Raw genomic sequence first — 13,748 nt, forward strand, 5'->3', positions numbered from 1 at the left:
TAAGTTTGAGGTGAATTTGGTTGCTTATGGATGGGGTTGAGCCTCGGTCTAGTTGTTTAATGACACCTAGGCTAGGTTGCATGGTCCCCGAATTAGTTTAATGTTTTAACAAAACTTCAACAAAACCCCAAAAATACCATAGGATAAGCCTGAAACCATTTTCGGTCAGCAAATCGGGCGGAGGAGGTTTGGGGGTTACATGTGACCAGCCGCGATCTAACCGCATGCTACCACCTCCACGGTCTTCCCCGGTGGTTCCGACATTCATCGTGCTAACTACTCGCATGTGACAACTATCCAGCGGTTCCGAAGACCTGGCGGTTACCATTTAACTTCTGCGGTTCCGAAGACCCCAATGGTTTAACCAATGCCACATTCACATGTCAGACCTCTAATGCGGTTAGGATTGCAGTTGATGTTAACTTGATGGTTCTAACACAACATTTTCACATGACATGTCCTCCTCCGACGCAATTAGGTTGTCCGCGCATTCAGAGGTTTGTGTATGTTATCTTATAATATTTGTTTGTAGTTACATTTAGGTCGATGGTTGTTTAGAGTTAGGTTTTATGACTTAGGCATAGGTTTAACACTTTAGCAATGTTTGAATAAGGTCTGATTTAGGACTTAGGCATAGGTTTTTAATACCATGATTTGTAATGTATTGACATAGTTTTAGAACTTAGGTAATGGTTCTAGCATAGGTTTTAGGGTTTATTTCTTTTTAACTTAGATTTATGTGTTAGGTCTTATAGAATTTTACACACCTTAGAAAAACCCTTTTACAAACACATTTGTCACAATGTGACGAAAAATCATATGCATATCGTCAACACCAGTTACCTTTGTGATGACAACCCTTTGTTGACATCCAAATCCTGAGAAGGAAAAATACAAACACGTTGACCAATCCTGGCGGAACTGTCGATGAACACAAGTTGAAATCTAGGTACAAAACCCTCTCACTGAACGCCATGACAACCATAAACATTACCTGAACAATTTGATCCATAACCAAACATTGTCGAAACTAAACTGAATGTGGACGATGACACGAGACACTGACGATGACATTGAACTCTGACGATGACCTTTGTAACTGATCTAACGAGATCCTCCTAGATCACACATTGACGCACCCTGTCACATGGCACATCTTGGTATGTTGCCTTGGAATTCTAGCACAATGTTGCATGAAGCGGGGACGTTTTTTGGAAGTGGGGACGCGGAAGCGTCATTTTCCAAAAATCTAGGAAGCAAAGTGTCTTAGAAGCATCTACTATATATATATATATATATATATATATATATATATATATATATATATATATATATATATATATATATATATGCATATATTAAAAAACCATCCAAAATACCAAATTAGTCGTAGAAGAATATGAAAACATGCATATTTTTACATAAATCAAGATAGATATGACATCCATTGTACATCAATGATTAATTATTCCATCATCAACCATCTACAATCTAGATTCCTCTTCTCTTGTCTAGCCTTTGCCTCTACTTCAATTCTATAGGGATTTTAGTCAAAATTGCCTAATTTTGATCAAACAACTTAATCCAAGCCTTATAATATGGTAGAGAAAGCTTAACATGCGTGATCAATGATTTTGACTTGAGTGAAGGGTTAAGCTAAATCATTTTGTATTGATTCAATTTGTTTATAGCAATGTCAACATTTCAACAAATTCATGTAAGAAACATCATTAACATTAAAAAAAAAAAGTAAATAGATACAGGAATAGGTCATGCATTGTGAATGGTTTCACATCTTGATAATAATATTTTTTTCTCTCTAACCATAATTATGATGTGACCAAAATCATGAAAGGTGTGCGCAGCTAAAAAATAGAATAATGAGGGCAATAGGAGGTAAAATCCATTCCCCTTCACCTTTGTCGAGACCTCTAGATGCACTTATAATCTATAACCCTCCTTTTACTTAACACATAATTTTGTTCTTTTTTCACATCCTTTACATACCATCCCTTTAGGGGCATCCTCATAGGAAGAACTTGTGGTTGAAATATTACAACAAAAAAATGGGGCACATAATCTCTTTATAGGGTTTCAAGGGAGTGGTATTGGAAAATAACCATCTTATCCCCTATAGCCATTAATACCTTATCAACACATAAATGAAATGAAAAATTGATAACTAGACCCAAAGATAGATCTCAAAGTTGAAGGCCAAACCCAAATAGAAAGAATCACATTATTGATTAAGCATTGATATTGAGTTTTGGTAAAGTCAAGGACCTATTTTCAAGATCTTGACCTTGTTTTTAGCATTCTCAAATGGAAGGTTTAAACCCACATTAAAAATGGGAGATTTTCACCTTAGCCTTTGAAACCTTTGTCCAAGACAAATTTATCTAATAGACTAGATTGGATATGTCAGGTCTTGATTTCTAGAGTACCCAACCAATGTTTTTGAGGTCAACTCCCTAGCTCCAACTAAAATTTAGTCCTATTGAAAAAAAACTGAAAAATCCGGCTATTTGGAGATATTTTTCCTTCTTTTTAATTGATTTACAACAAACAAACCTCAGTGCTTTTTCTTTCTTATCTTTCTCTTCCAATTTCCATTTTTCTTATTAATCATTATCATAAATGCTTTATATAAGTAAACATTGTAATCATTAACTTATATAACTTATTGAATATATTTACCCTTAACAATAGTGATGGCCCGCATTATCCCACCCAAACCTAAAGAACTTCACTATTGGTTTTTCCCAAATCCCACCCGATGTTGTTCCCAAATTCAAGAGATGTGTGATAATTGCTTTTCTAAAAGGGAGGTTGATTGAAAGGATTGTATGGGCGCACCAAAGAGGAGGACAACAGCATTGAATCACGTTATCTAGGAACTTGGTGCAGATTTGATTCGTGTCTGCAATGGTACCGCATTAGAAGATTTATCATGGCTCAAATAAACCTAAAGTCGAGTAAATTAAGTTGAGAGAGCATGCCCAAGGCATTTATGTGCCCTTCGTTCCCTGATTCCACAATTCATTTGGTTGAACAACACTTTCTCGGTCGAGTCAAGCAATGAGGAGAGGACTCAACGGAATGATAATGGAAGCTTTCATTTTCTTTTCAAGTGAAGATAAAAGCTGGTGCATTCTCCAGCGAATTGGTCTTTAATAGTTGGCTGGTGAGTTACTAACCCATGCAAGTACCTAATGCACTACTCTAATATGGTTCTAATTTTCTCTTCAAAAAACATTTTACAAACTCTTACAACTCTAGGGTTCTTTGTCGAGTTAGTGTAACTCAGGGTGAGCCAGTCAATATTATTATTATTTTTATTTTGGGATGGTGTGAAAGGTTCAGGGTTATTCTGATGCCTTCATTTGAAATCATCCATTACTTCTAATTCTGCATGTTGAATTCTGGTGCCTTCAATTGAAATCATCCACTACCTTTCGATTCTGCATGTGCATAATGTCTGACTATGAGTATGTTTTTCATTTCTTTCATTTTCTTTAGGTTTTCTGTTATGTGGGGTCGTTGATTTCATGGAACCTCCTCGGAGCATGCTTTCAACCATAAAAGCCACAAACCCCTCCACTGTTGCAAAAATCTAGGACTCTTAACCTAAGGACCTCTCTTTCTTTTGCATCATATGAAGCTTTTGGATCAACATACCTACGAGAGCCTAGTGATATCCATATCTACATCTGGGTCCTTCGTTTCTCCACTTAGGTGTTCATTTATGACCTCCAAAGAGGTACCCAAGCAAAGATCCACCTCCTGGTGCAAAATGAACCTTTGTAGAGGGTCAGTTAGTAACTGAATTTCCTCTCTATTTGTAGAGGGTCAGTTAGTAACTGAATTTCCTCTCTACCTTGAAAGTCCCAAGTTGCTTGGATAATATATGGATACTAGTTCCTAGCTTCACAATATCCCACCTTGCACAACAAGCGTATGGCCCTCCACTTTGTGCTTCTTAGTGAATACTTGTGATGGATTTATGGCCCATGGCCTGTAAGTTTCTTTGCAATGGATGTATGGCCTCTCAGTCTTGTCTTTTTACCTGCACGAGGTATGGATATGTCGTTGGCGACCCTGAGACTTCGATCTCCAAATAATCGAGCTGATTTTTGGCCTCCCATTGGTGATTTATGATAATCGGTTAGCTAACTCTATGGTGGATTGACTCCACAATGGCGCATCTTTGTAGAGGGTCGGTTAGTAATGAAATTGATGTTGTTCTGCCCGTCAACCCTCTAATAATTGTTCATTTTTTTGCTCGCATGTCCTTTAGGCTATGCAACAGCAGGAGGAGGAGGTTGAGCCACATTGGGAGCCAACACCACCTGTGAGGTGGGCTCTATTTTCTCAGTAGGCTTTGTGGGTGGTGGCGCATCTAAACCAAACAAATGCCCAAGAGAATTTTTCACCCCTCCACTCCTCACTCCACACTCCATGACTGACTGAAAACTGTCTCACTATTTGAGATCCAAGAAACTAAAAATGGCACCTTTGCAATTTCTAGAAGATCTGGAAGAGGAGCTTTGGGTGATCCTTGAAGGCACAGGAGGTATTCGACACAGGGTAGAATTTTCCCTTTTGAAAAATCTTGTGTAAGGTAGGAGTGATCTTACACCTATGTCAATGTCAGGGGCACACAGTTTAGCTAGAAGTATTTGTTGCTATAAAAAAAGGAATTCAAAGAATCCAGATATCAGTGTCACTCAAATGGTCCTCATTGAGATCTTTTCCTACAAACGATGTAGAAATATAACATTTTAGAGTCAAATTCCTGCAGATGATTGTAATTGTGAAATTTGTCGCACCAAGAATGGATTTTGTAGCCCAATGTGCGTTATTTGCAGTAAATTTGACTTTGAAGTGTATACTCATCGATGGGTGGGTTGTGATACTTGTTCCCACTGGACACACACAAATTGTGTAATATGTGCTAGACACATAAGCATAGGTACCAGTCTTTTAACCATTTTTGGGGAAGGAGATAAGAGTTTGCAAATCCTGTAGGTTTTTTACTTGGTTTTATTTCTAGTTTTTGTTAAGTTGGTTTTGGAGGAGAGAGTTAAGCTTAGTGTCATTGACCAGGTAGATATGAAATATATCCAATTGGGACTAAAACTTATGCATTATGAGTTTATTAAATTCCATGGTATTTAGTATGAATCTTATTTGCTGAATTTACAATTTTAGAAACAGTTGAAAAACATTGAAAGTTGAAAAACATTGAAAATTGAAATGATGTTGAAAGATTATATATATTTGTTTTATAAGGTTTGATAATTTTTTCAGTTTCTATGTCAAATAATTTTAAGTTTATCATATTCTAGCTAGATGAAGATTTAAACAAATTCCAGTACTTTGAACATGTTAATAAATTCTAATACTATCAATATGTCTCCTTCCTGTGATATATATATATATTCGTTGAAAATAAGTGTTGATTCCTTTTAATATGCATATCAGGATGTTATATGTTGACTTATTGACTGTTCTGGATATGACAGTGTGGTACAGGGTCCTCTGAAATTTTCCCAATTTGCATTTAAAATTTCTGAGTTTTTACTCAGTTTCAATGAGTCTTTTAGTGAACTATTTTGTCAACACTTAGTGATTAAATTGATGTAGGTGTCCTTTTTAGCTTGCAACTAATTTGCAGTTACGTAAACATGAACTAGACTTCATTCCAGTGAATAGAACAATATGTAAGCCTCAGAAAAGTAACACAAAACACTAATATGACTGATATTAAAGCAAATTGAAGGGTACACAGCCACCATATTAGTTTTCTATAAGGGAAACTACATGATGAGAACACAACAAAGAAACTCAACCTGATTTTCATAATATATCAGCGAAATATCAGTCATACAAGAACACTGATCCAGCCTTAATACATTGACAGCATAGCTTCCCAAATGGCCACGTGCTCAGTGCTTCCATAAACAACTCGTTCCCACTTATCAACAGCTATATAACCCCAAAAACTTGATGCCTAGGCTTCAGTGAAACGTTGTCCATGATCTGATAATAATGTCCCTTCTACATGCACCTCTCGAACTCATTCTTTGCAACCCAAAATGCTGCCACAATGCACAGGTTCCACCCAATCTTAAGGAGAAAATCCATGGTCAACAAGGGTGGATTTAGTTAGCTGAAAACAAAGGAAGAACTTGCCCCATGAACATTCTAACAACCACAATAAACTCACTGATATTCAGCTTGTCTTAACACCCACGCACAAAGACAAAAGAGAGGCCAATGGAGGTTAAACTTGTCCAAAATGTGTGCTAGAACTAGAAATCAAGCACAACCACTTATCTTCAATATATTCAGTTAATGGAATGAGTAACGTTCAGAAAATAGTGCTTAGTTTATATGCCCAAACCCTTCTTCAAAAAATAGGCAACACACACAACAGGTAGAAGGGAAATGTGTCCCTTTTATGTAACTCATAGCAGGGGTATTAACAAGTATTTTGGTTCACTATTATGCATTAAATCATAGCCCCACACCAAATAGAACACAGCCTCCACACTGGACTGATATCTCGCCCTTTCTCTGAGTGAACTCGACCTCCAGTTCCATAGGCAAAGCCATTAACATTCCAAGTTGTATAAGCGACTTTGTAGCAAGGGCTGCTTTCAGAATCATATCATGTAGTATGTTTACTTGTCTGCCTACTTGTTTTTCATGTCCATTGAGAACCAAATATAAATGGCCATATAGGGACACATATACTGTAAACACAGTTGCTAGAGTACTAAAGTACATTCCCATAGTGGTATAGTAGCATGATCTCAGTTGGAAAAAGTCAAAGCGATGTCCCAAGTTATAGATATACTACCGAAATGTCTATTTACCATTTCCACTACCTATCTGTGCTTCAAGGAGAGAAGTTTGATCGAGTCCTACACCACAACCTCTACCAACTTGGATGTATTCATGATTAATTACATTTCCTAGGTGTAGGGTTGAATTAAGACCAAAAAAAATATCCTCACTCAAATTGGTCACCTTTGTTGCTTTGCTTACACCTCCTCTTGTGATATGAGATAAGTGATCCAGATGCCCATGGTGAAATCGTACCTTAGGTGGGTTTTCTAGCAGCCACTGCCAAATGATGACATTACTAGCCTCTTTATTTTTTATAATTCGAGCCAATGTTGTCTTGCTTCTCATAGAGATGTGCATTCTTAGATGAGGAATTGCATATCTACACCAACAAAGATAGAAGAACTGTAGCTTGTTTCTCTTTCAAGTAATGTACTCTCTTGTGACCCAAGAAAATGACTCATACTGCCACAATAATGAGTCTTTGTCCCCAGAGAGAAAGTAAAGAATACAGGAGCTAGTTGTGGCTAAATGACTACAAAATCATTGCAGAATCTATGTTTTAAGCAAACCTCTAGTTCCATAGGCAAAGCCATTAACATTCCAAGTTGTATAAGGGATGAGGAATTGCATGTCTACACCAACAGAGATAGAAGCACTGTAGCTTGTTCCTCTTTCAAGTAATGTACTCTCTTATGACCCATGAAAATGAATCATACTACCACAGTAATGAGTCTTTGTCCACAGAGAGAAAGTAAAGAATACAGGAGCTAGTTGTGGCTGCATGACTACAAAATCATTGCAAAATCTTTGTTTCAAGAAAAACTCGAGTTCCATAGGCAAAGCCATTAACATTCCAAGTTGTATTCATGATTAATTACATTTCCTTGGCATAGGGTTGGATTAAGACCAGTAAAAATATCCTCACTCAAATTGGTCACCTTTGATGCTTTGCTTACACCTCCTCTTGTGATATGAGATAAGCAATCCAGATGCCTATGGTGAAATCATACCTTAGGTGGGTTTTTTATCAACCTCTGCCACATGGTGAAATTCATAGCCTCTTGATTTGATATAATTTGAGCCAACGTTGTCTTGCTACTCATAGAGACGTGCATTCTCAGATGAGGAATCACATATCTACACCAGCAGATATAGAAGCACTGTAGCTTTTTTCTCTTTCAAGTAATGTACTCTTGTGACCCATGAAAATGAATCATATTGTCGCAGTAATGAGCCTTTGTCCCCAAAGAGAAAGTAAATAATACATGATCCAGTTGTGGTTGCATGACTACAAAATCATTGTAGAATCTTTGTTTTAAGCAAACCTAGAGTTCCATAGGCAAAGGCATTAACATTCTAAGCTGGATAAGGGATTGTGTAAGAGGGTCTGCTTTCAGAACCATATCATGTAGTATGTTTGCTTGTCTGCCTACTTGTTTTTCATGTCCATTGAGAACCAAATATAAATGGCCATATAGGGACACATATATTGTAAGCACAGTTACCAAAGTACTAAAGTAAATTCCCACAGTGGTACAATAGCATGATCTCATTTGGAAAAAGTAAAAGCAATGTCCCAAGCTATAAATATACCAACTAAATGTTTGTTTACTATTTCCACTGGATATATTTGCCTCAAGGAGAGAAGTTTGATCAAGTCCTACACCACAACCTCTACCAACTTGAATGTATTCATGATTAATTACATTTCCTTGGCATAGGGTTGGATTAAGACCAACAAAAATATCCTCACTCAAATTGGTCACCTTGGATGGTTTTCCTACACCTCCTCTTTTGATATGAGATAAGTGATCCAGATGTCCATGGTGAAATTGTACCTTAGGTGGGTTTTCTAGTAGCTGCTGCTAAATGGTGACATTACTAGCCTCTTGATTTGATATAATTCGAGCCAATGTTGTCTTGTTGCTCATAGAGAAGTGCATTCTCATATGAAGAATTTCATATCTACAACAGCAGAGATAGAAGCAATGTAGCTTGTTCCTCTTTCAAGTACTGTACTCTCTTGTGACCCATGAAAATGAATCATACTGTCACAGTAATGAGTCTTTGTCCCTAGAGAGAAAGTAAGGAATACAGGAGCCAGTTGTGGCTTCATGACTACAAAGTCATTGCAGAATCTCTTTTTTAAGCAAACCTCGAGTTCCATAGGCAAAGCCATTAACATTCCAAGTTGTATAAGGGACGAGGAATTGCATATATATACACCTGTAGAGATAGAAGCACTGTAGCAGGTTGCTCTTTCAAGTAATGTACTCTCTTGTGACCCATGAAAATGAATCATACTGCCACAGTAATGAGTCTTTGTCCCCAGAGAGAAAGTAAAGAATACAAGAGCCAATTGTGGTTGCATGACTACAAAATCATTACAGAATCTTTGTTTTAAGCAAACCACTAGTTCCATAGGCAAAGCCATTAACATTCCAAGATGTATTCATTATTAATAACATTTCCTTGGTGTAGGGTTGGATTAAGACCAGCAAAAATATCCTCACTCAAATTGGTCACCTTTGATGCTCTTCTTACATCTCCTCTTGTGATATGAGATAAGTGATCCAGATGCCCATGGTGAAATTGTACCTTAGGTGGGTTTTCTAGCAGCCACTGCCAAATGGTGACATTACTAGCCTCTTGATTTGATATATTTTGAGCCAATGTTGTCTTGCTGCTAATAGAGATGTGCATTCTCAGGCGAGGAATTTCATATCTACACCAGCAGAGATAGAAGCGTTGTAGCTTGTTGCGCTTTCAAGTAATGTATTGTCTTGTGACCCATGAAAATGAATCATACTTCCACAGTAATGAGTCTTTGTCCCCAGAGAGAAAGTAAAGAATACATGAGCAAGTTATGGTTGCATGACTACAAAATATTTGGAGAATCTTTGTTTTAAGCAAACCTCCATTTCCATAGGCAAAACCATTAACATTCCAAGATGTATAAGGGACTGTGTAGTAGGGGCTGCTTTTAGAACCATATCATGTAGTATTTTTTCTTGTCTGCCTACTTGTTTTTCATGTTCTTTGAGAACCAAATATAAATGGTGATATAGGGACACATATACTGTAAGCACAGTTACCAGAGTACTAAGGTAAATTCCCACAGTGGTACAGTAGCATGATATCATTTGGAAAAAGTCAAAGTGATGTCCCAAGCTATAGTTATACCAATTAAATGTCTGTTTACCATTTCCACTTTCTATCTTTGCCTCAAGGAGAGAAGTTTGATTAAGTCCTACACCATAACCTCTACCATCTTGGATGTATTCATGACTAATTACATTTCCTTGGGGTAGGGTTGGATTAAGACCAGCAAAAATATCCTCACTCAAAATTTTCACCTTTGATGCTTTATTTACACCTCCTCTTGTGATCTGAGATAAGTGATCCAGATGCCCATGGTGAAATCGTACCTTAGGTAGGTTTGCTAGCAGCTATTGCCAAATGGTGACATTACTAGCGTCTTGATTTGATATAATTCAAGCCAATGTTCTCTTGTTGCTCATAGAGGTGTGGATATTTTTGATTCATGTCAATTATTTGTAGATCTTCACTATGAGTAAAAATAATGGTAGAGTTTTGATTTTCTAGCTTCCCTTCACCAAGGATAGCATGTCCTGAAAGTTTGATGTAATTTTTTTTCTAGTCCAGCTGATCCACAAACTTAACAAGGACTGAGGAATAAAACCTTGGGGACTTATCTTTCTCTCTATTTTTTTCTTGATCAATGTAAGCAATCCGTGGAGATGGATATGTAAACATAAGGTCCAAGATGTTCTTCACCCAATCATTAGCAGATTTCTTATGTGTACCATATAATTTACATGATATAATATATGTGAATTTAAGGTCTTCCATTGTTTTCATTTGTGCCCATACTGATCTCTGATTATTTTTGTGCTCATACTGAATAGACCTTTGTACCTTGTAGACCTTTGTATGCACAAATATAGGGATGAATCTCTATGAATTTGGGACAAACCTTTGAATTTCGTTGAATTCAATGAATTTTACATTTTATGGTTGAAGCTCAGTAAACCTTGTGACATAGCCTAGACTTTGTGCCATGTTCATAATCGTTGCAATCATTCTAACTTGCCACCCTGTTAGGAAAATTTGTTGAATAATTAGATAAAACTTACACTTATTTTAGTGAACCCACTTTTTTTGTTGATTGGCTTCCTGTTATCGTGGTATGTCAGTTGCACTTTTCCCTACTTGGGAGAGACTACAACCAATGACACTAAAGTTGGATTTGTTTGTCTAGTAGGCTGTGTGTGGATGGTATCTTTTCTGTAGAAGACACCTAGTACATGCACTTGGCCCTTTGAATTTGGTTGAATTCACTGAATTTTAAACTTTATGGTTGAAGTTCAGTGAACCTTGTGACATAACCTACACTTTGTGCCATGTCCATAATCGTTGCAAGCATTTTAACTTGTCACTCTATTAGGAAAATCTGTTGAATAATTAGATAAAACTTACACTTATTTTAGTGAACCCACATTTTTTGTTGATTAGCTTCCTATTATCATGATATGTTGATTGCACCTTGCCCTACTTGGGAGAGACTAGAATCAATGAAATTCAAGTTGGATTTGTTTGGCTAGTAGGCTGTGTGTGGAGGGTATCTTTTCTGCAAAAGACACCTAGTACATGCACTTGGCCCTTTGAATTTGGTTGAATTCACTGAATTTTAAACTTTATGGTTGAAGTTCAGTGAACCTTGTGACATAGCCTAGACTTTGTGCCATGTTCATAATCATTGCAATCATTCTAACTTGCCACTCTGTTAGGAAAATCTGTTGAATAATAAGATAAATCTTATACTTATTTTAGTGAGTCAACATTTTTTGTTGATTGGCTTCTTATTATCATGATATGTTGACTGCACCTTTCCCTACTTGGGACAGACTACAACCAATGACATTCAAGTTGGATTGGTTTGATAGTAAGATGTGTGTGGAGACACCTAGTACATGAACTTAGCCATTTGAATTTGGTTGAATTCACTAAATTTGAAACTTTATGGTTGAAGTTTAGTGAACCTTGTGACATAGCCTAGACTTTGTGCCATGTTCATAATTGTTGAAAGCATTCTAACTTTCCACTCTATTAAGGAAAAGTTGTTGAATAATTAGATAAAACTTACACTTATTTTAGTGAACCCACATTTTTTGTTGATTAGCTTCCTGTTATCATGATATGTCGACTGCACTTTGCCCTACTTGGGAGAGACTACAACCAATGACACTCATGTTGGATTTGTTTGGCTAGTAGGTTGTGTGTGGAGGGTATATTTTCCACAAAGTACATGCATTTAGCCCTGTCTACTAATATGTGTGGTGGCACACCCACAAACATGAGCAAAAACATAAGTGTGTTCCATTGTTGAGACTTGAACCATGGTGGGGGTCATATGTAGTGCACCACTTAGACTGATCTAGCATACCACCATATTGATAAAACCCACTTAGGTAACTTCAAACTCAGTGCAACTGTGTATAAAGGTAAACTGTGTAGCATTATATAATAGCCCTTTGATTACAGAAAAATAGTTGACTATGGTAAAGACAGAAGAAACATTGCTCATAAAAGAATAGAAATAAATGTAATTTATAAATTTAGCTTGAAGTTACTTAGTAAAGGCCACCCTTCATTCATTGGTAAGTAAAAGTTGAAAGCATTATAGGTAAATTACCTTTTGGTAGTCAAATTCAGTAAATTATTCTCAAATATGTCCCTTACACTAGATTTGAGGCACTGTAAAAGTTGGGAGATTGTGAATAAGGGGTCATGGGCCATGCATATCCCATAATCACTAAGGTACACATGAGGCTTTTAAGTCTCCTTTGGGAGATGAATGCAGCACATGAGGTCTTTCAGGGATTTTCTAACTGATTAGAGCCCTCTCTTTCTTTCATTAACAATAGCTTATATGTTTGTGGAATATTACGGAAATTCTTGAGAGATTTTATTTGCAGTTTTTCTTGAAATCAGTAGGGATTACAATTCCCAACTCATGAGAGGGAGCACTTTGGGTTAGAGCCTTGTTTTCTGTCAACTAAAATCCACCTGTAATGTTAGCATGTTTGTGTTTGGAGTTCAAATTGTGAGAATCATCTTATTTTTTGTGGCATTCAAGTTTGCTATGATGGTATCTCTGGGGATAGAACTGATGTCAAGGAAAAATTTAAGGAAGCCATCAAATTTTAATTTCTAAAAAATAAATATAGGAACAAGGCATAAAATAAATTTGAATATTAATTATTGGTGAGCATGTAAAATAATGACAAATATTAATTCATTGGAGCATTAATGGAATTGGAGTTGTTTTCCTATGGCATATTTGATAGTCTATAGTAGTTATAGTTGGATTACCAATTAAACCTATTACACCCAACTTAAAATTAACAAGCCACTAGAAGAGTATTTCATCATATTGTTCATTATTTCTTCCCATCAAACATAACATGTGACGTATTCTTTAAATTAACATTTCTTTATTTTTGTGGTAAATTTTGTAGTGACCTAGGGTGATTTTTATTCCTTCCTAGGGCTTCAATTCTAGGGGTTTCAATAGAAATTTGATAGGTCTTTACACAACAATAGATATTACTTTACAAACAAAAAATATTCCAGTCAATGGTAATATGATCTCTCGATGGCACAATACACATAATTGACTTGTTCAACAACCAGTAGTTGTTCCACCAATATTTCACAACATTGCCTGTCAATTTTTTTTTAAATTACTAGTCGAATTGTACTCTTCCACGACTTGCATAACCTATACTAATCTGCGTAATTCAATATGGAAAGAGAAACCGTAGTTCAAGATCACTTTGTATATGTATTCTTGCTTCACTGAAACCTGA

At 36.5% G+C, this 13,748-nt stretch overlaps 1 long non-coding RNA gene across 3 annotated transcripts in view; it reads left to right on the forward strand.

Moving 5' to 3' along the window:
• The first annotated feature begins 2,742 nt into the window (after positions 1–2,742).
• Positions 2,743–13,748, forward strand: part of LOC149175243 (uncharacterized) — a 124,580-nt gene continuing 113,574 nt past the window's right edge. For all 3 annotated transcript variants that reach the window (XR_016258537.1, XR_016258536.1, XR_016258538.1), the window contains exon 1: positions 2,743–3,184. This is a non-coding gene — a long non-coding RNA (uncharacterized LOC149175243). The remainder of the gene's footprint in view (positions 3,185–13,748) is intronic.

The sequence above is a fragment of the Pinus tabuliformis genome, chromosome 4_1, assembly GCF_031772625.1.
Source record: "Pinus tabuliformis cultivar Carrire ecotype Pingquan chromosome 4_1, CPIR1, whole genome shotgun sequence".
In the NCBI taxonomy this organism is placed as follows: domain Eukaryota; kingdom Viridiplantae; phylum Streptophyta; class Pinopsida; order Pinales; family Pinaceae; genus Pinus; species Pinus tabuliformis.